The sequence below is a fragment of the Macrotis lagotis genome, chromosome 6, assembly GCF_037893015.1.
Source record: "Macrotis lagotis isolate mMagLag1 chromosome 6, bilby.v1.9.chrom.fasta, whole genome shotgun sequence".
NCBI lineage: Eukaryota > Metazoa > Chordata > Mammalia > Peramelemorphia > Peramelidae > Macrotis > Macrotis lagotis.
This window is the reverse complement of record NC_133663.1, coordinates 103,639,102-103,663,340: the sequence shown is the minus strand read 5'-3', so window position 1 is coordinate 103,663,340 and position 24,239 is coordinate 103,639,102.

Genomic DNA, 24,239 nt, shown 5'->3' with positions numbered 1-24,239 from the left:
GTGAACAGTTTGATAAATGATTGCTGATTGGTCAGTTTGATTTTATATATAGGAGAATTCTGTATACACATGAATGTTCTTCTTGATGAATAGTAAAAAGGGATCAAGTGAATTTTTGAAAAGAATTTTCTATAGAAGGACATATTTCTAGTTATATAAGAGTCAGAAATTGGGATAGAATATAAGATCTCATTGTAATTACTGTTTTGTGACTTCAGAAATGCATATGATTTGATGGGAAAATGTCTTCCAACTTACAGAGTTTTCTATGTAATTATAGAAATGATTTTGATCAACAACCTTCAGTTGATAACTATTAATCTAGGACTGAAATGATTAGATCTATACATGCCTGCCATATCTGCTATTGTCTAGGAGTGTGTTCAGTTCAGAACATAAACAGAAAAGGGATTCCCTATAAATGGTGGAGTCCTCCTCTTGTTCTCATTTTTGGTGATATTGTGCATATTTCAACAAGTCCTAGAATACTATAAATGCTACTACATAGGATTGTTTATCATTCAATACTTCAATCTAATTATCTACATTGGAATAAAAGAAAAAATAAGTGGATGAAAAATATCTATGGTTCATAATATGATATGTTTTTGAATGAACAATACATGAACCTAATTCATGAGTGTATGAGTGTATATATAGAAAAATAAGCCTTCACATGCATACATATATGTGTGTAGGTCAAACATCAGAAGTAGTCAATGGGGGCAGCTAGGTGGTGCAGTAGGTAGAGCACTGGCCCTGAAGTCAGGAGTACCTGACTTCAATTGACCTCAGTCACTTACTAATTACCTATCTCTTCGACCTCGGAGAAGTCACTCTCATTGCCTTTCAAAAAACAAACAAAAAAATAAGCAAAAAACTGAAAAAGAAGAGGTCAATGAGTTTGATCTTAGATTTGACTAGAGAGAGGAGAGTTGCCTGTGTCAAAATACACAGTTCTTTTAATGACTATAAATTTCTTTCTGAAATTAAAGACATTTAAATGATAAGATTTCTTTAATTATTTGATACAAATGTGAAACACAGAATACCATAATCTAGGAAGGATTAATGATTGCAAAAATGCAAACATAATGCTTATAATCCACATCAACAACTCATGAGATATATCCACTTCTCACTGTGACTACTGTTTAAACCAAATCGAGTTTTTTTCTTTATCTTTGACATTCTTTTTCTGGTTTTATTATTCTTGTTCCTGGAAGCACCTTTCATCTAGTCTTCTTTGATAACAGTTTTGGGTTGTTATTTTTGGCATATAGTCACAGAATATCAGGGATCATTTAATTCATTTCATAAATGATGAAATCCTTCTTAAAATATCCATCCCTGAAAGAAGACAATCAACCCTCATTTGCTGACCTGTAGTGTTAGGAAAACTGGATCTTCCAAAGTAGTACATTCATTCTTGGACAGGACAAAAAAATTTTCTTAACAATGAGCCTATATCTGATTCTCTGCAATTTATACTCATTGGCACTAGTTCTGCTCATGAATCCTATATAATTATTCTTTTACATAATAGCCCTTCAAATACCTAAAGAAAGTTTTCCTATGTTCTCTATGTTCCCCCTCTAAGTTGTACCTTTTTCATTTCCTTGAATAGCATTAGTCATCATCAGATAGCATCACTGGAAGAAAATTGTTGTAGAGGGAATTCATATCCACGGATAGTTTGCTTAAGATAGCTTCTGAGATCCCTTTTACTTTTGAATTTATGTAATTCAACCCATTAGTCACCCTTTATAGATGCTTTTTATCTTATCAGTTTTATAAAATATGTTGCCTATAAATGGACTTACCAGGGCAGAAAGCATCAATATTAACCACAAAAAAATGTGATGAGAATAATGGTCATATTAATGCAACTTCATTATTTTGGATGGCATGTAACAATGTTGAATCCTATTGTTTGCAGTCCGTTAAAGTCCCAAATTCCTTTTCAAATAAATAATCATTTGCTACATTGCCCATACCCTGTATTTGTGAAGTTTTTTTAACCCAGGTATTGATTGAAAAATTGATATTATTTTACATTTTATGTTTTTATATTTGTTCTGTCAATTTAACCCAAGAAGTCCTAATTCATTCATTCATTCGATAATTTACCTTTATTTCCTAGACTAATTTTATCTGACAATTTTATCCAAATCACGATAAACATATAATATTGAGATGTAGAAGGAATATCATATTCTGGCTCAATAGAGCTGGAAGAAGGCTCTTCCACTTGCTACCTGTGTGATCTTAGTAAGTCATTTTTATCTGCAAAATGACAGCTTTGAATCCGATGAATTTGGAGCTAATCTAGCTCTTATTTTATGGCTTTATAGATTCATATTATGTAGCATAGAGACAAAGAGAGTTCCCTATGGTGCTCTATTTCATATTTGCATCTAATGCAGCATTTATCCATTAATCACCATTCTTCAAATTCAGGCATTCAATTAATTGCCCTAATCAAAATGCCTTTGTCCCTTGACTTTAGATATCTTACTGGTTTTTTTATTCTCTGACTCTCTTCTTCACAAGAGTATGAAGGTTTTACTGAGGACTCCAAATTCCTGCCAAATTGTTGTAAGAAACCTTGAAAGAAGAGTACAGTTTATCAATTAGAACCAATTAAGAAGGTAAAGATAGAACAGGTCCCCAGAACTAACTGTGTGATCTTGGGCAGTCACTTAACCCCAATGCCTTAAATCAAAAAAAAGAAATAACAGCACACAAACACACACACACACACACACACACACACACACACACACACACACACACAGAACCTTAAAGCTTAGAATAGTATCACCCTACATAAGGAGATTTCAATTTTAACATAAAGTTCAAGGTGAAGAAATAGGCTGCAAAAAGTGAAAGAAAAAAAAGGAAAGAAAAGAAAAAACTGACCATAAAAGGATCCCTGCTTTGATAGCAGAGAAATCCAGAAAAAAAAGATAATAATATGAAAATAGCTATAAACAAAGCCTCAAAAATGACAATTGCACTCAAGACCAAAAAGTAGAAGAGTGAAAGAAAAATATGAGTTCAGTTCACAGCTATCAGTTTGGCTAAGATGACAAAAAAGGAAATTGATCATCGTTGGAGAAGGTGTAGGATGATTGGGAATTTAATGCATCACTGGTGGACTTGTGAACTGATCCAACCAATGTGGAGAGTAATATGGAACTATGCCCAAAAAGCAATAAAAATAATCATATCCTTTGACCCGGCAATTCTAAATTCTAGTTCTATATCCAAAAGAAATCATAAAAATGGAAAAATTACCACATGTTCCAAAATATTCATGACAACTTTTTTTTGTAGGGACAAAGATCTGGAAATTGAGGGGATGCCCATCAAATGGGGAATGATTTTAAAAGTTGTGATATATGAATGTTATAGAATACTATTTTTCTATAAGAAGTCATAAATGGTTAGATTCTAGAGAAGCATGGAGTGAATTACAGGATCTGATGCTGAGAGAAGGGAACAGAAACAAGAAAACATTCTACATATTAACAACAACATTGTGAGCTGATCAGCCTTGATGAATGTTACTGCTCTTAGTAGTTCAGAGAGCTAGGACAATGGTCTTAGACCACTTGTGGACAATGTTATCCCTATCCAGAGGAAGAAAAACAAAACACAAAAAAGCAAAGAAAAAAATCTTCAGAATCCTAAGAACACTATATTTATTTTTTAAAAAAATATATCTCTTATGTATTTATTTCCCTTAATCCTAATTCCTCATACTGAAAATGACTAATCTGTAAATAAGTTTAACACAAATACTATACACAATATTAACCTGACTGTTCGCTGCTGAGGGGAGGGGATGGGAAGGGAGGGGGGAAGGAAATTTTGTAACTTAAAAATAAACATTTGTATATGGATGAATGTTGAAAAACTTCCATAAAATGTATTTGGAAAAATAAAATATCAATAAAAAGAAATATATGAGTAATAGAAGAAAAATAGGAAAAAGAGGGGCAGCTAGGTAGTGCAGTAGATAAAGCACCAGCCCTGGAGTCAGGAGTACCTGGATTCAAATCCAGTCTCAGACACTTAATAATTACCTAGCTGTGTAGCCTTGGGCCCCATTTGCCTTGCAAAAACCTAAAAAAAAATAGGAAAAAGAAATGAGAATAATGCAAGAAAATTTTTTAAAAAATTAACAGCTTGGTAAAAGAGGCAAAATAATGCTGAAGAAAATAATATGTTAAAAAACAAAGAAAAAAGTTCACTAAGAGAAGAACTCCTTTAAAAAAGTAGAATTTGGCCAAATTTGGTGGAGGTGGGGAGGACAACAGCTCACTGAATAAAATAATACCTAAAAATTATAATTGGGAAACTGGAAGATAATAACTCCTTTAGACTTCAAGAAACCATTAAACCAAGTAAAAAAAAAATTAAAAACCAACAGAAAATGTGAAATACCTCATTAGGAAAAAATCCTAACCTGACAAATAGAGGCAAGAGAGATAAATTAAGAATTATTCAATTACTTGAAAAATCGTGATTAAAAACAGTCTAGATATCATCTTTCAAGTAATTATCAAGGGAAACTGTTCTATTATCCTAGAACAAGAATGTAAAATAAAAATGGAGAGAATCTACCAGTCATCTGCTGAAAGAGAGCCCCAAATGAAAACTTCTGGGACAACGAGAAAATTTCAGAACTCCTGGAAAAAGGAGAAAATATTACAAACAGCTAGAAAATAACAATTATGACATTCTTTAGCCATAGCCAGGATCCCATAAGATATAACAGTTTACATTTTAAAGAGTTAAAGGAATGCAGAAAGCAGGAAAACAATTTTCTAAACTAGTGTTTCTGAAAAAAAGAACTCATTTCTAAACTATATGAGAACTGTATCAAATTTCTAAAATTATAAACAATTCACCAATGGTCAAAGAATATGAACAGGCAGTTTTCATATGAAGAAATTAAAGTTATCTGTTGTGATATGAAAAGAATACTCCAATTCATTATTAATTAGAGGAATACAAATTAAAGTCATTTTGAGGTAGCACTTCATACCTATCCAGATGAGATGACAAAAAAAAGCAAAATGATGAATTGGAGAGGATATGGGAAAACTGGGATACAGTTGGTGGAGTTGGGAACTGATCCAACTATTCTGAAGAACAATTTGGAAATAAGTCCAATAGTCAATAAAACTGCATTCACTTTGATCCAGTAATACCACTGCCAGTTCTATTTTGGGATCTCTTTCAGCAGATGACTGGTGGATTTTCTATTTTACACTCTTGTTCTAGGATAATAAAACAATTTTTCTTGATAATTACTTGAAGGATGATAACTAGGCTTTTTTTATCATGATTTTAAAATAATTGATTAATTCATAATTTATCTCTCTTGCCTCTATTTTTCAGGTTAGGAATTTTTCTTAATGAGATATTTCACATAAAATATTGTGAGCAGTTCTTTTTTGTGGTGGCAAAGAATTGGAAACTGAGGGACATCAAATGGGGAAAGACTGAACAAGTTGTGGTCTATAATTACTATGGTATATTATTGTTCTGTAAGAAATAATGAGTGACAGGACTTTAGAAATGCCTGGAAATACTTTCATGAATTGATGCTGAGTAAAGTAAGCAGAACCTGTATAACTTTGTACATATTAGTAGCAACATTGTGAGATGGATCAACTATGATGGATGCAGAACCTCCCAACAGTTCAGTTATCAAAGACAAACCTAAGAGACCTGTTATGGAAAATGACATTTACAACAAGGGAAAAAACAAAACAAAACACTATAGAGTCTGAATGCAGAACAAAGCATACTATGTTCACTTTTTAAAAAATGTTTTCATATTTTTTCTTTCTTTCTCATGGTTCCTCCCCCCTTTAATTCTAATTTCCCTTTCATATGATCATTAATATGGAAATGTGTTAAACACAATTGTTCATATACAACTTTTACCAGATTGTTTGCTGCCATGAGGAGGTGGGAGGAAAGATATAGTGGGAGAAAAATGTAGAACTCATAAATGTGCAAATGAACTAATGTTTATATCTTTGCATGTAAGTAAGGAAAAAAACTTTCAATTATAAAGAAAAAAATAGCAAAGAGGAAAGAAATGACAATCATGATCTCAGACAAAGAAAAAACAAAATTAGGCCTAATTAAAAATAATCAAGAAAACTCCTTTTTGCTAAAAGGTCCCATAGACAATGAAATAATCTATAAATACTTTTATAACATATTTCTCTGATAAAGAACTTATTTATCAAATATATAGGAAACTGTCAAATTTATAAAAATGAGAGCTATACCACAATTGATAAATGACCAAAGAATATAAACAGCAATTTTCAAAAGAATATATTGAGTTATCTATAGTCATATAAAAAAATATTTTGCATCACTATTGATTAGAAAAACAAATTAAAACAACTCGAAACAGGTCATATCTACAAAGAACGAGAACTCTTAGAGAGAAAATAGATCCATTATTTATTTGTTGGTGGAGTTGTGAACCATGCTCCAACCATTCCAGAGAAAAATATGGAGCCATGACCAAAGAGCTATAACACTGCAGAATCTTTACTAAGTTTACTAGATTTGCAGCCCCCAAAAATCAAGGGAAAAAAAAGCAAAAGAACCTATATGAACCGAAATATTTATAGCAGTTTTTTTTATGGTGGCAAAGAATTGGAAACTGAAGACATGTTCATCAATTGAATAATTTGTGGCTGATGATTGTGATGGAACACTATGAAAAATGATGAGTGAGGTGGTAGTAGGAAGAAAAAGTCAAGAATTATATGAAATGATACAAAGTGTATTAAGAAGAATCAGTACAGATCATTATGCACAGTAAGATCAATATTGTAATGATGATTATCTATGAAAGGCATGATTATTCTGATCAACGCAGTGATGCAAGATCATTTCTACAGACTCATTATGAACTTTGGAGATAGAGTTGAAGAACTCTGCAAATTGAAGCATAATTTTCTTTCTTGTTTCTTTTTCCTTTTGTTTCTTTTGTTTCTTCTTTCTTTCCTTTTTTCTTTCTTCCTTATATCACTAATATAGAAATATGTTTTGTATGATTTCACATGTATAATTGATATCACATTACTTGACTTCTCAGTGGGTAAAGAAGAGATGGAAGGAAGACTCTAGAACTCAAAATCTATAAAGAAAAAAGGATTAAAATAAAGAAAATTAAAAAGATATAGAAAATAACTACCCCAAAACTAGTTTCTTCTCTGAAACAGAAGTTCAAGATTTAGTGATGAAATAGTTCAAACAACTGAACTGAATCTGATGTCACTGTCTTCTTATCTAATCATGGCCTTGTGATTTGCTCTTAAGAATTTGATTTTTTGAGATTCCTTCTGTGATTATCTCCAATTTGTCCTGTAGCTATCTTATTGTACATGGATTTTTCTTGTCTTGTCCAATGTATTATAGACTCCCTGATTTTTAGGGACTTAGTTTTTTTTTTTGTTTTATACCCAGAATTTAGCATGAAACTGAGTACTTAATAAATGTTCTAAAAATAAGAAAACTGGACATTTTGGGGGAAAATATCTTTCTTTTCAACTGTCACCTTTTTTTACTTTTTCTTTTTTTACATTCATCCATATGTATACATAATTTTTAAGATACAAAATTTCCTTCCACATTCCCTTCCCACCACCCCCTCCCCTCATCAGTCAACAGTCAGGTTAACATTGTACATACATATTTGTGATAAACATGTCCACAAATTAGTCATTTTCTGTATGAGGAATTAGTATTAAGGGAAATAGAAACATATGATATTTTTTATTAAGTGTTCATTAGATTCTGAAGGGTTTGTTTTTAAATATTTTGGGCCTTGTTTTGTTTTTTGTTTATCTTCCTCTGGATGGCACTAGCATTGTCCATAGCTGGTATAATACAGTTGTCTTCTCTGGACTGCTTCCATCAAGGTTGATCATCTAACAATGTGTTGTTAATGTATACATTGTTTTCTTGGTGCTCTTAGCATCAGATCCTATAACTCATTCCATGCTTCTCTAGAGTATGACCATTTATGATTTCTTATAGAACAATAATATTCCACAGTATTCATGTACCATAACTTGTTTAGTCATTCCCCAATTGATGGGCATCCCCTCAATTTCCAAATATTTGCCACTACAAAAAGATATGCCATATGGAACATATGGGACTTTTCTCATTTTTTATGATTTTTTTTGGATAAAGACCTAGAATTGGAATTGCTGAGTCAAGGGTTAGGAACAGTTTCATTGCTCTTTGGGCATAGTTCCATATTGTTCTCCAGAATGTAGGGATCCATTCACAACTCCATCAACAATGACCAATGTCCCAATCCTCCCACAACATCTCCAACATTGATCATTTTCCCTTTTTCTGAGGAAATAATATCTATGTGATGACAGTACATTCTAGCAAATATCTGATAAGAACTGAGAAACTGCTTGAGGGAAAAAAAAAGGTGGGAATGTTTTTCTCCTCCTAGGGATGGTAAGAAAATTGAGGGCTGAATGAAAACTTTAAGATTATGAACTGAAATAGAACAACCGTTAGGGAGCATGAGACCAAAGATGAGACATCTGTCAGAAATTAAAATATTCACTAGATTATGCCCAAAAGTTACTATGCGTTAAGTTATAAACAGCATGAAGCAAGTCAAAGGAGAAAAGTACCATAATATCAATGAAAGACATTGGTAGACTTGCTATTCTGGAGGAGTGAATTGTCTACTATGCGCTTACCTGATCATAAGTGTTTCTTCTATGTATGCCCCTCAACACATGCTACATTTGTGTATCTACCCTTTCCCAAAGTATTGTTTGTGGGAGAGTACACATCAAGTTTATGAAAGAAAAGATTATATTGTTAGTTATTTTGTGCTATGATTTCCTTAGATGGTTTTCCTTAGAAATAATTGTGTACTATGAATTAATAAAGGCAATTATAAATCATGTATCTGAGTAGATTCATATCCATAGAGTACCTTAAGCCTGGGTTAGCTTTATGTAAAGTGTCTGGATCTGTGAGATGAAAGTCTGTTTAACGCTCTTTTTTTAAACTTCAGTTATAGTAATGAGTAACTAATCTGGTTACTCTCTAAAGGGAAATGATTTTTTTTCTTTTAAACTTCTTTTAAATATTTCTTTTAAAACCTGCTCTTGTGGGTGGCTAGGTGGCGTAGTGGATAAAAACACCGGCCTTGGAGTCAGGAGTACCTGGGTTCAAATCCTGTCTCAGACACTTAATAATTACCTAGCTGTGTGGCCTTGGGCAAGCCACTTAACCCCGTTTGCCTTGCAAAAAACAAAACAAAACAAAAAACTAAAAAACCTGCTCTTGAGCTCTTGCTTCTTCTTAAGTATCACCACTAACTTTTCTAGATTAATAATAATAGTATGCATCCAAAGTTATCAAAAGCCTATTTTCTATTTTTCTAAGTCTATTGTCACACATATGTATGCAGCCCCAAACTTTTTTATAACACAGAAAACAGTTAAGTAAAAACAACTACAGAGATCACAATGTAGGCACTAATATGCCTCTTTGTTCTCCTGCTTCTCTGCCAAAAAGAGTGAGGCATGTTTCATTATTGAAACATTATTAGGGTCAGCAAGATTGTACATAGAGCACTGTGTCTATGGTCAGCATGGCCTACCTAAGTTCAAATTTGACCTTAAATAGCTATATGGCCTTGCACAATTTACCTAGCTTGTATCTGTCTCACATTCTTCATCTGTTAAATGAAGACAATACTGACATCCAACTCAAAGGATTATTATCAGAATAAAATGAAATAATATTTGTAAACATTTTATTAACTTCAAAGCACTCTATAAATGCTAGTTTTTATTGTGATTTATTTTTAGATTATTGTTTAAAATTCATCAATGTAAAAATTCTCCAAATTGTATTGTGGAAATGACTGCATTCTTAATGACAAGGCCTTTAGAATATGAGTGTTGTGGTAGATCCCACCAAACTGGAAAGGCATTGATAATGAACCAGTGATAGACCATATATCTCTTATTTAAGAACCTACTTAGTGCAATTTGGAGTAGCTCATCATTTATTTTTCATGGAATGCCAATTAAATGTATATGAAATAATGGCTTCTTTGATCATAATGAAGAGTGTCTACTAAGACATGAATGGGTTGCAGTTTACAACACTGAAATCACAGATAAAATAATAGGTCTTTTGAAACAGTAAAGAATGGAACTTTTTATTATAAGAGATAAGTATTATAAGAGATAAGAATGTTTATATTGCTTTAAACTTTAACAGGCAGTTTCTTCATAATGCTACTTTGAAGTAGGTAGGACAAGTTTGATTATCTCCATTTTTTCAAATTAGTTAACTGAGGATAAAAAGCTAACACAGAGTCACATTGCTAATAAGAGTTAGAGAAACAATTCAGACTGCTTTTTCTCTTCATAGATGTTATATATTTCATAAAAATTTATATGTACTTCTGATGATCTATCAGCATTAAGCAATATGAGGAAGTTGCTATACACATACTTATGAAAGTTCAAGTACTTCTCGTAACTGGAAGGAGATTAGAGTTAAATCACCTGATCATATTACCTTTTGCCTTCCTTTTGACTAAGGTTCCTTTTCCTTCATCGGTAAGGAGAAAATTCTTCAGGAGCAGAGAAAATGTGCACCGCAGAAGAATGGGATGTCTCTATAGGATTTGTAGTATAAGGTATCCACCCATGTAATTAGGACTTTTTTCTTAATGTTATTCCCATTATTCAATATATTGCTTTTGTTGAATTGAATGATATTCTTGCATGCAGTGAAATTTTATATTAACTTTCTCAGGATTTCCACACCTCAGTGCATGCCTGATCTGTAGCTTTAGCTTGCTCTATTGTAATATAGTATATTTGCCATCCAGTGGCTTCTCACTGTTTTGATCATTTTGAAGTAAAATGCTTTTCTCCCAGCAAGGACATTCCTTATAATGTTTCATCATCAACACTGTTTCTACTAGTCTCAGTGATAGCAGAATTTCCTTCTCTAATATATTCTGAGGATGTACTAACCAATGCTAATAAAAGCTGACATTGGGGATGTGGAAACTGCCGAGATTCCTTCCAGCATTTTTTCTGGGATAGTGTGCCCCTGTGAAATACTCACTGGCATCACTCAAGGAGTAAGTTACTTACTCAGTTGAAGCACACCTGTATTTTAAATCCTAAAAGATTAACACTTAGTGTATGTAGTTTTATTTATATAGTTCCTATTCTAGCACTTCAGAAAATTAACTGATTAATGCAATCAGTCAATTAACATTTATTAAGTGCCTACTATATGCTAGAAATTTTGCTAATTGTGGGGATTACAAAGAAAGGTCATGGAAAAAGTGTCCCCATTTTCAAGGAGTTCATTGTTTAATGGAAGAGCTCACAGACTAATGAATTTTTCATGATAATGATAATTACCTCTACCAAATCATAATAGAGAAAAGAAATTGATATAATGGAAATGTTATCCACTGTGACTTACAACTGTGAAACACCAATAATTTAACAATCATTTGATAATGATGTATTCTTTAAAATGCTACTTGTGTACAAAACCTCACTTTGCTTATTAAAAAGAATGCTCTGTTGGACATGATACATCTTACTAGTGGACCAGGAAAACACTATTCCTAAATTAAAATGACTTACTTCTTGAATCACTCTGCATATAGCATGTATTCTCTTTACCAAATTATACAACTAACATCAATTATTTGAAGCTTCATCCTCACTCCAGGAGATTAGAATGGCTCATTTTGTGATTTTCATCTTATTTTATTGGAGGTTGAGCTCTGCTTTTGTGAACTTGAAATCTGATATTAGCTATGGAAAAGCATTTTCATTAATTGAGAGAATTCACTTTGTCTTTTTAGTAGAATAAGATAACAATATTGACAAGTTTTGAATTTTAAGTATATTTTATTTCCATTGTGAGACAAAAATATTATTGAAAATGATTTCTTGAGAAGTTACCAATGGATCTGAATTTCTGTTGATTAATCAGAGCGTAATTTACTTATTTCATTTCAATCCAAGATTCTAGCTCCCTTTGTAGTCCTGGAATATCCCCACAGCATATGCTTCAGCATAGTATCACTGAATTAAAACAATTAGTTGGTAGAATGACTAGAAAACTACAGTTAAGAAGAAAAAAGTGAAATTCTGTCTCATTTATTAGTAGTTGTATCATAACTGAGCAAATCACTTAACCTCTGGACTCAATTTTCTCATCTCTGTAAAACTTGTCACCCTTCCCCTATTGCCTGGAGGAGAGATGTTTGATTTTTACCCTTCCATAGGATTTTGTAGCATCCTTAAAAGAATTAGATATGTCTAGGTCATCTAGAAAGGACTTTGGCATCTTCTAATGTTGTTTCCTTAAATGTTGGAGGGGCTCCTCTGCACTCCAGCTTCCACTCCAGCATTAATTTTTATAAAGAAATATTTACTTTAAATGTATAAAACAAATATACAAATCACTTAGCTTGGTATCTATATAGCACAGTCCAAATTCTAAGTCCAAAATCTCCCTCAAGTTTAAGTCCTCTGCATCCTGGCTTCTCAGATGCCAGGCTGACTGACTTTACCATTCCATGGTTTGTCACTATGGCTCAAACTCTCAGGAGCAATGAGGATTATTCTTGGCACCTACAAGGTGGAAAGCAAACCCTCACACCAGATATTCTAGTCTTTTTTGAACATACTTTATATCCTTTATAGACAGATAGTTTGTATACCTTCTTTGATTTATTGTCTTCCATATTAGATTGTAAATTCCTTGAAGGTAGGCTCTTTTTGTATCCCCAGGGATTAATATAGTGCTTCCACACAGTAGGTACTTAATAAATGCTTATCAACTGACTGCTCTTTAAACTTGAACTAACTTTTGCCTGCTTTTTGAAGTTAATATGGAAGAATGTGCCACAGTGTGAGAGAATGTGGGTTGATGGGGGGGAATACTACTTGATGTTTCTATAGTATCTAAGTAAAATACCTCTTATTATCATCTAATTGAGTTTGGCTGATTAATTGATGTCTATTCACAAGCAGGTAAGAAGCATACTTGCAAGAACTTTATGAGCTTTAGTATTAGAAATACAACTCTCAAAGGGAGAAGGACCTATTTTTACAAAAAAAATATTTATAATAGCTCTTTTTGGTGCTCATAAATAATTGGAAATTGAAGTGATGCCCATCAATTAGGAAATGACTGAACAAGTTATGGTAGATGATTATGATGGAATATTATTGTATTAATAGAAATGATTATGGGGCAGTTTGGTGGTATAGTGGATAAAGCACTGGCCTTGGAGTCAGGAGTACCTGGGTTCAAATCCGGTCTCAGACACTTAATAATTACCTAGCTGTGTGGCCTTGGGCAAGCCACTTAACCCCATTTGCCTTACAAAATCCTAAACACACACACACACACACACACACACACACACACACACACACACACACACAAAGAAATGATTACCAAAGAGGTTTCAGAAACAACAGCTAGGAAGTCTTATATGAACTGATTAAAAATGAGCATAATCAGATACTTGCAATATTGTAATAATGATCAACTGTGAAGGACTTTGCTACTCTGATCAAGAGAGTGAGACAAGACAATTTCAAAGGTTCCATGATGAAAAATACTATTCTCCTCCATAGAGAGAGAGAACTGATTAAAGACTGAAGCATATTTTTTTCTTTACTTTATTTTTCTTGGGTGTGTATATGTGTTTACAACAAGATTAACATGTTTTGCATGTATAATCAATAAGATCTATCTTCACATGGGAGAAAGAAAAGAACAAAGGAGAGGATTTGGAAATTGAGGTTTAAAAAATGAATTTTTAAAAAGAATTTTTTGGAAGATATTTGATGAAATTAATAAAAAAATATATTAAAGACAAAAAAGAGATGAATTCTCAACCTTTCTGGGCTACTTGCAGAACCTTGAGTAGAAATAAGTAGCCATGAACTGGTATCTGACTTATTCGTGTAAGTGGGAATTGGCATAGTTTCTTCAGAACATGTAATGCATCATACATATGTAGATTGTGTATTTATATTTATATGTACCCATATACATGTATTTATCCTAAAATTTGTATAATGCCACTTTTGTTCACCATTTTAAATAACCACATTATTCAAACTATTTCCCTGAACTCCCATCTTATACACACACACACACACACACACACACACACACACACACATATATGTTAATAATAAGCAATGCATAAGCTCCCAACCTTCATCTTGAGTTTTATACATGCTGGCTATAAATTGTAAACATAACACAAAAGTTTAGTCAACATTCCATTTATACTGCATATGATGTATAGATACTGCATATGATGTCTAGTTGTCTAGATATTGCAGTTAGAAGATAAAATTATGTCAGAAGTGGTGACTCAGTGGTTTAAACTATAACTATAAAAACAGTCATTTCTCTAAAGAGACTTCATGGTTTGTGTCATTGGAAATCGATGTCACAATCTCTGGAACATGTATGTTTTGTGGAAAACTGGTTCTGAATAAACCTGAGGATTTTATGCATCCCCCCTTTTCCTAGACAGGATTAATTGACTTAGTTATTTATATTTGTAGCTTTGTTGTTGGATAAAATTGAAACCAGGGACTTCTAAGAATCTTTTGATTTATTTCCATTATAAGAGAAACATAGTATTTTTACTACTTCACATATTTCAGAGGTGGCATGAATTCATATTTTTGGCCAAAAATAAATAAGCATGATACCCCACTGATTGTAGTATGATTGGAGAAGCAAAGGAAATAATTATTTTATATAGCACCCACTATGTGACCAGTATTTTGCTGAAGTGCTTTTTACAAATAGTATCTTGTTTCTCACCACATTGGAAGGTAGATGCTATGGTTATTCCTATTTTAAAAAACTGAGACAATCAGAGGATAAGTGATTTGTCCAGAGTCACACAGCTAGATAGTCTCTGAGGCCACATTTGAACTATTTTTCTGACTCCAGTATCATCAGATACCTAAAATTATTTAAAAGCACCTGTTTGGTGGAGGGAGAGTTCATTTCAAAAACCTTTGGGTTTTTAGAGGCCTCTAAATGGAATATATGCCAAGAGTGAAAAAAAAACTACCAAAAAGTTAATGTATTCTTATAACTTTAAAATTTTGAGGATCTCTGACTTCTCAGAGTGGATGTTCTCATCACTTACTTGGATGATAACCCCTCTATAACTTAGTAAATTGTTGTTGAGAGTCTCTAGAGTTAAGGGAACTCATCATGCTGTGGTCAGTCTGGCAATGAGATTCTAAAACACAGCCTCCGCTTATTTTTCCATCTACTTAAGAATCCATGAGTTTCCTTTTGAAGGTACTTTTTGGGGTGGAGCCAAGATGGCCACAGGAGAGGATCCTCTCTTAGGTGCTCTCTCTCTCTCTGATATTTCTAAATATATAAAATAAGAGCTCTAACTGAATTTTTGAGAGACAGAATCCACAGAGGGATCCAGTAAGGCAATTCTCCAGCCCAAGGTAACCTGAAAAATAGTGGAAAGGCTCTGCTCCACTGGGTTAGAGGTGTGACCCACCACAGTGAAGGAACTTCTGCCTTGTGGAGGGAGCCCCAGGGCACTGGGAGCTGCAGCTCACAGCAGTGGAGGCAGTTTTCTGACCTACACCCTGGGGAGCACTGGGCACAACTTGGGGGATGGGGGGGACCTCTGCCAGAGAGAGTGTGTGAAGCCCAGCCCTCAGGGCACTCAGCAAGCAGCAGTGACCTCAGCAGCCCAGATCCAGGAACTGGAAGCAGATGGAACTGGTTAGCAGGAGCCCCCAGGCATGAATGCAGAGCCCAGGTAGGGGGAGTGGAGAGAGACTGCTGAGGTCTGTCTTCTGTCTCTGGCACAGGACTCTGGGACTCTGACCACATTCAGATCCTGATTGCACAGCCCCCCAAACAACTCAACCCTGTGGCAGAGGGGTGTGCTTCTGTCATTCACAGAGCAGGAGGGAAGACAGAGCCTCACACATGGAGATCCTTGTGGGGGGGGGCGGTGTCCCAATAAAACTCAAAAGCTCAGGAAGCACCCCCAAACCAGGCAAAGACTGGAGAAATGAGTAAATAGAGAGAAAAGAGGAACACCATCGAGAAATACTTTGTCTATGATCCCAAGAAGGATCAAAATACTCAATCTGAAGATGAGGAAGTACAAGCTCCTGCCTCTAAAGACTCCAAGAAAAACAGAAATAGGGCTCAGGCTATGGCAGAGCTCAAAAAAGACTTTGAAAATCAAGTGAGGGAGATAGAAGAAAAATTGGGAAAAGAAAGGAGAGAGATGGAGAAAAAACATGATTAAGAAATCAGCAACTTTGTCAGGGAGATTCAAAAAAATGCTGAAGAAAATAACATGTTAGAAACCAGCATAGGTCAAATGGATAAAACAGTTCAAAAAGTTGAGGAGAAGAATGCTTTAAAAAGCAGAATTGTTCAAATGGAAAAAGAGATAAGAAAGCTCTCTGAGGAAAACAAATCCTTCATATGTAGAATGGAACTGAGGGAGGCTGCTGATTTTATAAGAAATTAAGACACAATACTTCAAAACCAAATAAATGAAAAATTAGAAGAAAATGTGAAACATCTCATTGAAAAAGCAACTGATATGAAAAATAGATTCAGGAAAGATAATTTAAAAATTATTGGAATACTTGATAGTCATGAGCAGGAAAAGAGCCTTGACATCATTTTCAAAGAATTGCTACAGGAAAATTTCCCTGATATTCTAGAAGCATAGGGAAAAATATAAATTGAGAAAATCCACCAATCTCCTCAAGAAAGAGATCCAATAAAAAACAACCCCCAGGAATATTGAAGGTAATTTTTGAAGAGATGAGTGATAAATGCTCTGAAAAGTGAAGAACTGTTGGGTCATCTTAGGAATTATCTTATGAACACATGGGAGCCCTCATTTGAAAGATTATTTGGAAGGGTAAAGAGAAAATGAGAAGAGTGAAGATGACTTGATTTCCAGCTGACAATAAGAGAGGTCAGTTGTCTTCCTTTAGTAATCATTTCTAATGATTTATGTGGGTACAAATGATAGTGTCATGAGGAACATCAAATGCATTGAAAAAGATTTTTAAATTGGATAAGAAATTAAATGACATTGCAATACAGATGAAATTTCCTTCACTGCTGTTCACTATAGGCAATGAATTTAATATGGGAGGTGCAGAGTGGTTAAGAAGATGGTGTATGAGATAGAATTTGTATTTCTGGATCATAATTTAAAATATAGGAATGAAAGTATTTTCATTAGGGATAGAGTAGAAAAAAGACAAAATCTGGAAAGAATGTATTTGTCTGGAAAACATATATAGAAGAATTTTAAACTGAAATGTTTTGGGGAGGGAGAAAAATATCTCTAGAGAACTATTTAGATAAGATACATTGTAAGAAAAAGACCAAAGGAAAGAAAACTTTTAAAAGGATCTATATTTATAAGCAAATGTGTAAAGTTTAACAATAATAAAAGTGAGGAAAAATTCTTAATACAAAGAGATATTTACCTCTTTGAGCATCAGGCCAATGAGTCATATTGGAATTCCTGGAATGTGACTCTGAATTAGTCTACTTTAATTTTAAAGAAACAGAAGAGGTAAAATGAGTGAGGTAATGATGGGATAGACTTGTTAATTAAGATAACATACTCCCAAAGCAATTCAGGAGCCAGTATAGCAGAAATTGGTAGAGACCATTTCAGTGAAGTTCAATAGATTGACCAAAAGAAAAAAAGATGGTCATCAAAGATTTCTAGAGATCACAAACAGAGCATATAGATATGATAAAGTTATGAGGAAAGACTTTAACTTATCTATTGGAGTCTTCTCAACAAAGAATAGAAAATGTACTAGTTTCCCCACTTGCTTCAAAACCAATTTCATTCTTCAGTGAAGTAACAAATGAAAAGAATTTCTATTCAGTAACAGATTCTCAGTAAAATGAAAGTAGTAGAATAACATCTTGGGAATTCATTTACTAAATAATTTTAGACAAATACTTTTTTATTTTTAATTTAAATTTATTATTTCAACTACATGCAAAGTTTTCACCATTCATCTTTTTTGTATGATTTTGTGGTCCATATTTTTCTCTCTTCTACCTTTCCCTCCCTCCTCATCTTGACAGTGAGCATCTGATATAGGTTATCTGAATAACTATGTTAAACATATTTTCATATTAGTCATGTGAAAAATTAATTAGAACAAAAGAGGAAAAACCATGAAAAGTAAAAAAAAACCAACAAAAAATGTAAAATAAAATTTTAAAATGCAAAATAGTATGCTTTGGTCTGCATTCAGACTATGGAATTCTTTCTCTGGAAGTGGATAGTATTTTCTATCACAAGTCCTTTAGAATTATCTTTACTACCTGAGAAGAGCTAAATCCATCATATCTGATCATCACACAATACACAGTTAATAAGTACCATGTTTTCCTTGTTCTGCCTTCTTCACTCAACATCAGTTCATGTAAGTCTTTCCAAACTTTTCAGAAGTCTACCCAATTATGATTTCTTATCAAACGATAATACTCCATCAAATACATATATGACAATTTGTTCAACCATTCCCCAATTGATGAGCATCCAAAGTTCTTTGTGACTACAAAGAGAACTGCTTTGAATATTTTTGTAAAAAGCATATACTTTTTTCTAAAACACTGTGCTTCTTCTGGGGGGAAGATACAAGAAAGCATACAAAAGACAAAAAAGTCTCTGACCTTAATTCCCATGATATGTCACTAGTGATTAGATATGTACAAAGGTAAATATGAAACAAATTAATGGTACATGACAGAAATATATTGTACAAAAAATCAGATGGTCCACGTTCCATTCCAGCTGAGGGAATCAATGGTGATTTGAGTGGAATTATAGGAAAACTAAGAAGGATAAATATTTGCTCAGAATGGGGGGGGTAGGGATTGTAGAAATGGTGAAAAGTAGTGACATAGGAAGTGTTAGAATGCTTTTGGAAAATGGAAAATAGAACAGTTGGGTGAAATACAGAAAAGTATGGAGTACATGAGGTGAAGCTTCTTATAAATCTAGAATCTCCAAAATGAAATTATGAAAGACTTTAAATGCTAAAGTAAATGACTTTAAAGTATCTGAAAGTGAATATCTGATAGTTGCGAAGAAGTCAGATGATTGGATCAACTCTGAGCAATAGAATAATCAGTCTAATTTTAATTGGTTCTTTTAGAGACTATTTTATAGCAAAAACAAAAGATATCCAATTCTTTAATCAATTAATCTATATGCATTTCTACTCTTTACTGACCACAATTCTATATCAAAATTTAAATCTAGATCTAAAACAATCTCTGTTTTCAAGCAACTTACATTTTACTGGGCAGCTTGGATAATATCAGTTTGTCAGGATTGGTTATGTGAGAAATAGATTGTAGAAATAAAATTAGCAAGAGTTCACATCTCAAATGGAACCAAGGGAATCAAAAATTTTAAAAAATTGGGGTGGCTGGGTGGTGCAGTGCATAGAGCACCAGCCCTAGAGTCAGGAGTACCTGAACTCAAATGTGACCTCAGATACTTAATAATTACCTAGCTGTATGGCCTTGGGCAAGCCACTTAACCCCATTGCCTTGCAAAAACCTAAAAAATAAATGTTTAGGCTACTAAAGACTTCCTGCCAAGATGGCAGAGAGAAGACAGGCACAGTTCTAAAGCCTCCTGATCTCTTCCCCATCTATCACATGAAACAAACCTCTTAAAAGAAATCTGACCCACTAAACCCAGAAAGAAAAGCCAGGAAAAAGGACATCTACCTCAGGATTTGTCTCTGGCAACAGCTTTGGCCGAATTCAGGTGGGTGAGTCTGGGCTCAGAGTGAGGATCAGCCCTGGATCAACCAGATTAACAGCTGAATTGGAGCCCAGAGTCTGAGGGCCCGAGAGCCCAACCTGCTGGATCAGCAGTGGGGCTAGATGGCAGGGGCTTCAGTCAACTAGGGAGCAGAGGCATTGGTGTTGGTGCTATCCCCCTGGAGATTGCGGACAGGGCTGGGAGGAGAGTTCTGGAGCAAGAAAGCTTCTGACACCATCCCTGGACTCCTCTGGTCTGAGGAACTCAAGAGTCCCAATACAACTCAGACTTCCTCCCTAACAAACAAATGCAAACTACTTGTGCCTCAGGCCCAGGTGTGTGAGCAGAAGAACCAGCCCCAAAGAGGAATGACCTCAAGCCAGGGTAAAGCCCACCATTGATTGAAGGCAAAAGAATTCAATAGCTCCAACTCCTCCCTTCAAGCAAAGGGAGAAGGCCTCAATCAAGATCACAGACACCCCAGAGAAAGCAACCAGCACCTCCTACTGGCCAGCCAGAGAAACTGCACTCAGTGAGTAAAGCCTTTAACATCCCAAGCCCCTGTAAATTAGCCCCTCCCCAACTCAGGTCTTAGCAAAATGAAGAAGGGTCTGCGGAAAGGTGGATCCATAGAAAAATTCTTGGAAGGGAAAGACCCTAACTCAGAGAGACCTGGAACCTCTGAGGAGAATACAATCTGGTCTTCAGCACAGAAAGACTTCCTTGAAGAAATAAGGAAGGAGCTTAAAAATTTGGGAGAAACAATACCTTGCAACAAGAAAAGAAAACCTTAGAAAGTACAACTGGACAAATACAAAAGAAGAATAAATCTCTCCGATCATCAATTAGACAATTACAAAATGAGAATAAATCTCTCAGATCTTCAAATAGGCAAATGCAAAAAGAATTAATTCTCTCAAAACCTCAATTGATCAAATGGAAAGCTCTTTCAAAATTAGAATTGACCAATTGGAAAAGGAGTTGCAAAAGGTTAATGAAAAAAACTCCTCCCCCCAAAAAAAGGATGGAGTCTACAGAAACTAATGACTCCATGAGACAGCAAGAGTCAGTTAAATAAAATCAAAAAATAGAAAAAATAGAAGCAAATGTAAAAAACCTCATCAACAAAAACACTGACCTCGAGAATAGATTGAGGAGGGGTAACCTAAAAATTATAGGACTTCCTGAAAACATTGAAGAGTTAAAAAAAGCCTAGACTTAATATTATAGGATCTAGTGATGGAAAATTGCCCTGATATCATCGAATCAGAGCAAAGTAGTTATTGAAAGAATACATCGATCCCGACCAGAAAAAGATCCTAAAAGGAAAACACCAAGGAATGTTGTGGCCAAAGTCAACAACTATCAGATAAAAGAGAAAATCCTGCAAGCAGCCAGAAAGAAACAATTTAAATTTCAAGGAGCCACAGTAAGGATCACACAGGACCTGGCTGCATCAACATTAAGGAATCGAAGGGCCTAGAATGAGATATTTTGAAGAGCAAATGAGCTTTAAATGCAGCCAAGAATCTACTTTCCCACAAAGCTGGGCCTTCTCTTCCAGGGAAAAAGATGGACATTTAATGAAATGGAAGAATTCCAAAAATTTCTGATGAAAAGACCAGAGCTAAACAGAAAATTTGGACAACAAACAGGAGGTTCAAGAGACACATGAAAAAAGGTAAATAAAAAGTGGGGGGCCATAAAAGGAAAAAAAATGCAATCCATTAAGTTGATACTGGTTATATCCCAGCATGGGGGAAAAAAGAATCTCATAAATCTTGAGAACTGTAACTCTAACAGACAGAATATACCTAGTCAGAAATGATGGACATTCATAACCTATCCATGAGACTGCTATCTTGAGAGATGTAACTGGCTTTAACCCCACTTGGGAGAAAGACTCTAATAACTCTCAGGAATTTTGACTCTATTCGATAGAATATACTGAACTAGAAGGGACAGACACTCAGAATTTTCTATGACTTAGATAGAATGATCTAAAAAACACTACCTCCTTAAAAAAGGGGGACAGGAAAGAGACTGGAGGAGGGAGGGGATTGAATGGGGTAAATCTCATTACACTAAGAGGTACAAAAAAACCTATGGTAATAGAGGGGAAGAAGGGACCAGATGAAAAACACCTGAATCTTCTCATCAGATTTGGTTTAAAGTCAACCTACAAATATTCAGTTAACTTAAAAAATATCTAATCTTTCAAGTATAAAAAGGGGAAAAGGGGAGGGGGGCACAGAGAAAGAGAAGTGGAGTAGGGACAAAAGGGAAAATAACAAAAGAAAGGGAAGGGCAAAGGGGAAAAAGGGAAAGGTGAAAGAACAGGGAGGGTGTGATATAGGAGGGCAAACACACTGAAGGGGGTGGTATTCAGAAACAAAATATTGGGGAATATGGATAAAGGGGGGAGAAAAGGGGAAAAATACAAACAGAGGGAAGATAGCATGGAGGGCAATAAAGAATTAGTAATCATAACCTTGAATGTGAACATAAGGAAATAACAGAGTGGATTAAAAACCAGAATCCTACAATATGCTGCTTACAAGAAACTAATCTGTAGCAGAGAAATATATAGAGAGTAAAGGTAAAAGGTTGGAGCAAAATATATTTTGCTTCAGCTGAAGTAAAAAAAAAGCAGGGTTAGCAATCCTTATCTCAGACAAAGCAGCAGCAAAAATAGATAGCATTAAAAGAGATAAGGAAGGAAACTTTATCCTCCTAAAAGGTACCATAGACAATAAAGCGATTTCAATATTGAATATATATGCAACCAGTGGGACAGCACCCAAATTCTTAGAGGAAAAGCTGAAAGAATTACAGGAAGACATAGACAGCAAAACTCTACTAGTGGGAGACCTCAACCTCCTGCTATCAGACCTAGATAAATCGAATCATAAAACAAACAAGAAGGAAGTTAAGGGGGTAAATAGATTGTTAGAAAAATTAGATGTGGTAGACTTATATAGGAAACTGAATGGGGATAGAAAGGAATATACCTTTTTCTCTGCAGTACATGGAACTTATACAAAAATTGACCATGTACTAGGACATAAAAACCTAATGATCAACTGCAGAAATGCAGAAATAGTGAATACATCTTTCTCAGATCACAATGCAATAAAAGTCATATGCAATACTGGGCCAAGGACATATAGACCCAGAATAAACTGGAAACTGAATAACCTCATTTTAAAAAAATGAGTGGACCAAAAAACAAATTATAGAAAGAATTAACCATTTTATCCTAGATAATGATAATAATGAAACAACATACCAAAACCTATGGGATTCATTCAAAGTCACTCTCAGGGGATACATTATATAAGCTCTAAATGCTTACATGAATAAATTGGGGAAAGAGGAAGTCAATGAACTAAACATGCAACTAAAAAATAAGAGAAAGAACAAATAAAAAATCCCCAATTAAATACTAAAATAGAAATTCTAAAAATTAAAGGAGAAATTAATAAAATAAAAAGCCAAAAAACTATTGAATTAATAAATAAAAACAAAAGTTAGTATTATGAAAAAAACAATGAAATTGGTAAACCTCTGGTCAATTTGATTAAAAAGAAGAAAGAAGAAAACCAAATTGCTAGTATCATAAATGAAAAAGGTGAACTCACCACCAATGAGGAGGAAATTAAAATAATAATTTGAAATTATTTTGCCCAACTCTATGCCAATAAATTTGATAATCTAAGTGAAATGGATGAATATTTATAAAATTATAAATTGCCCAGGTTAAATGAAGAAGAGATTAAATACCTAAACAACCCTATCTCAGAAAAAGAAATTCAACAAGCCATTATTGAGCTCCCTAAAACAAAATCTCTAGGGCCTGATAGATTCACAGGTGAATTCTACCAAACATTTAAGGAACAAGTGGTTCCAATTCTATATAAACTCTTTGGAAAAATAGGGAAAGATGGAACTCTGCCTAACTCTTTCTATGAAACCAATATGGTGCTGTTACCTAAACCAGGAAGAGTTAAAACAGAGAAAGAAAATTATAGACCTATTTCCCTGATGAATATAGATGCAAAAATCCTAAAAAAATCTTAGCAAAACAATTACAACAAGTTATCACTAGAATAATACACTATGATCAAGTAGGATTTATTCCAGGAATGCAGGGTTGGTTCAATATTAGGAAAACTGTTAGTATACTCAATCATATCAACAACAAACCTATCAGAAATCATATGATCATATCAATAGATGCTGAAAAAGCTTTTGACAAAATACAGCATCCATTCCTATTAAAAAACACTAA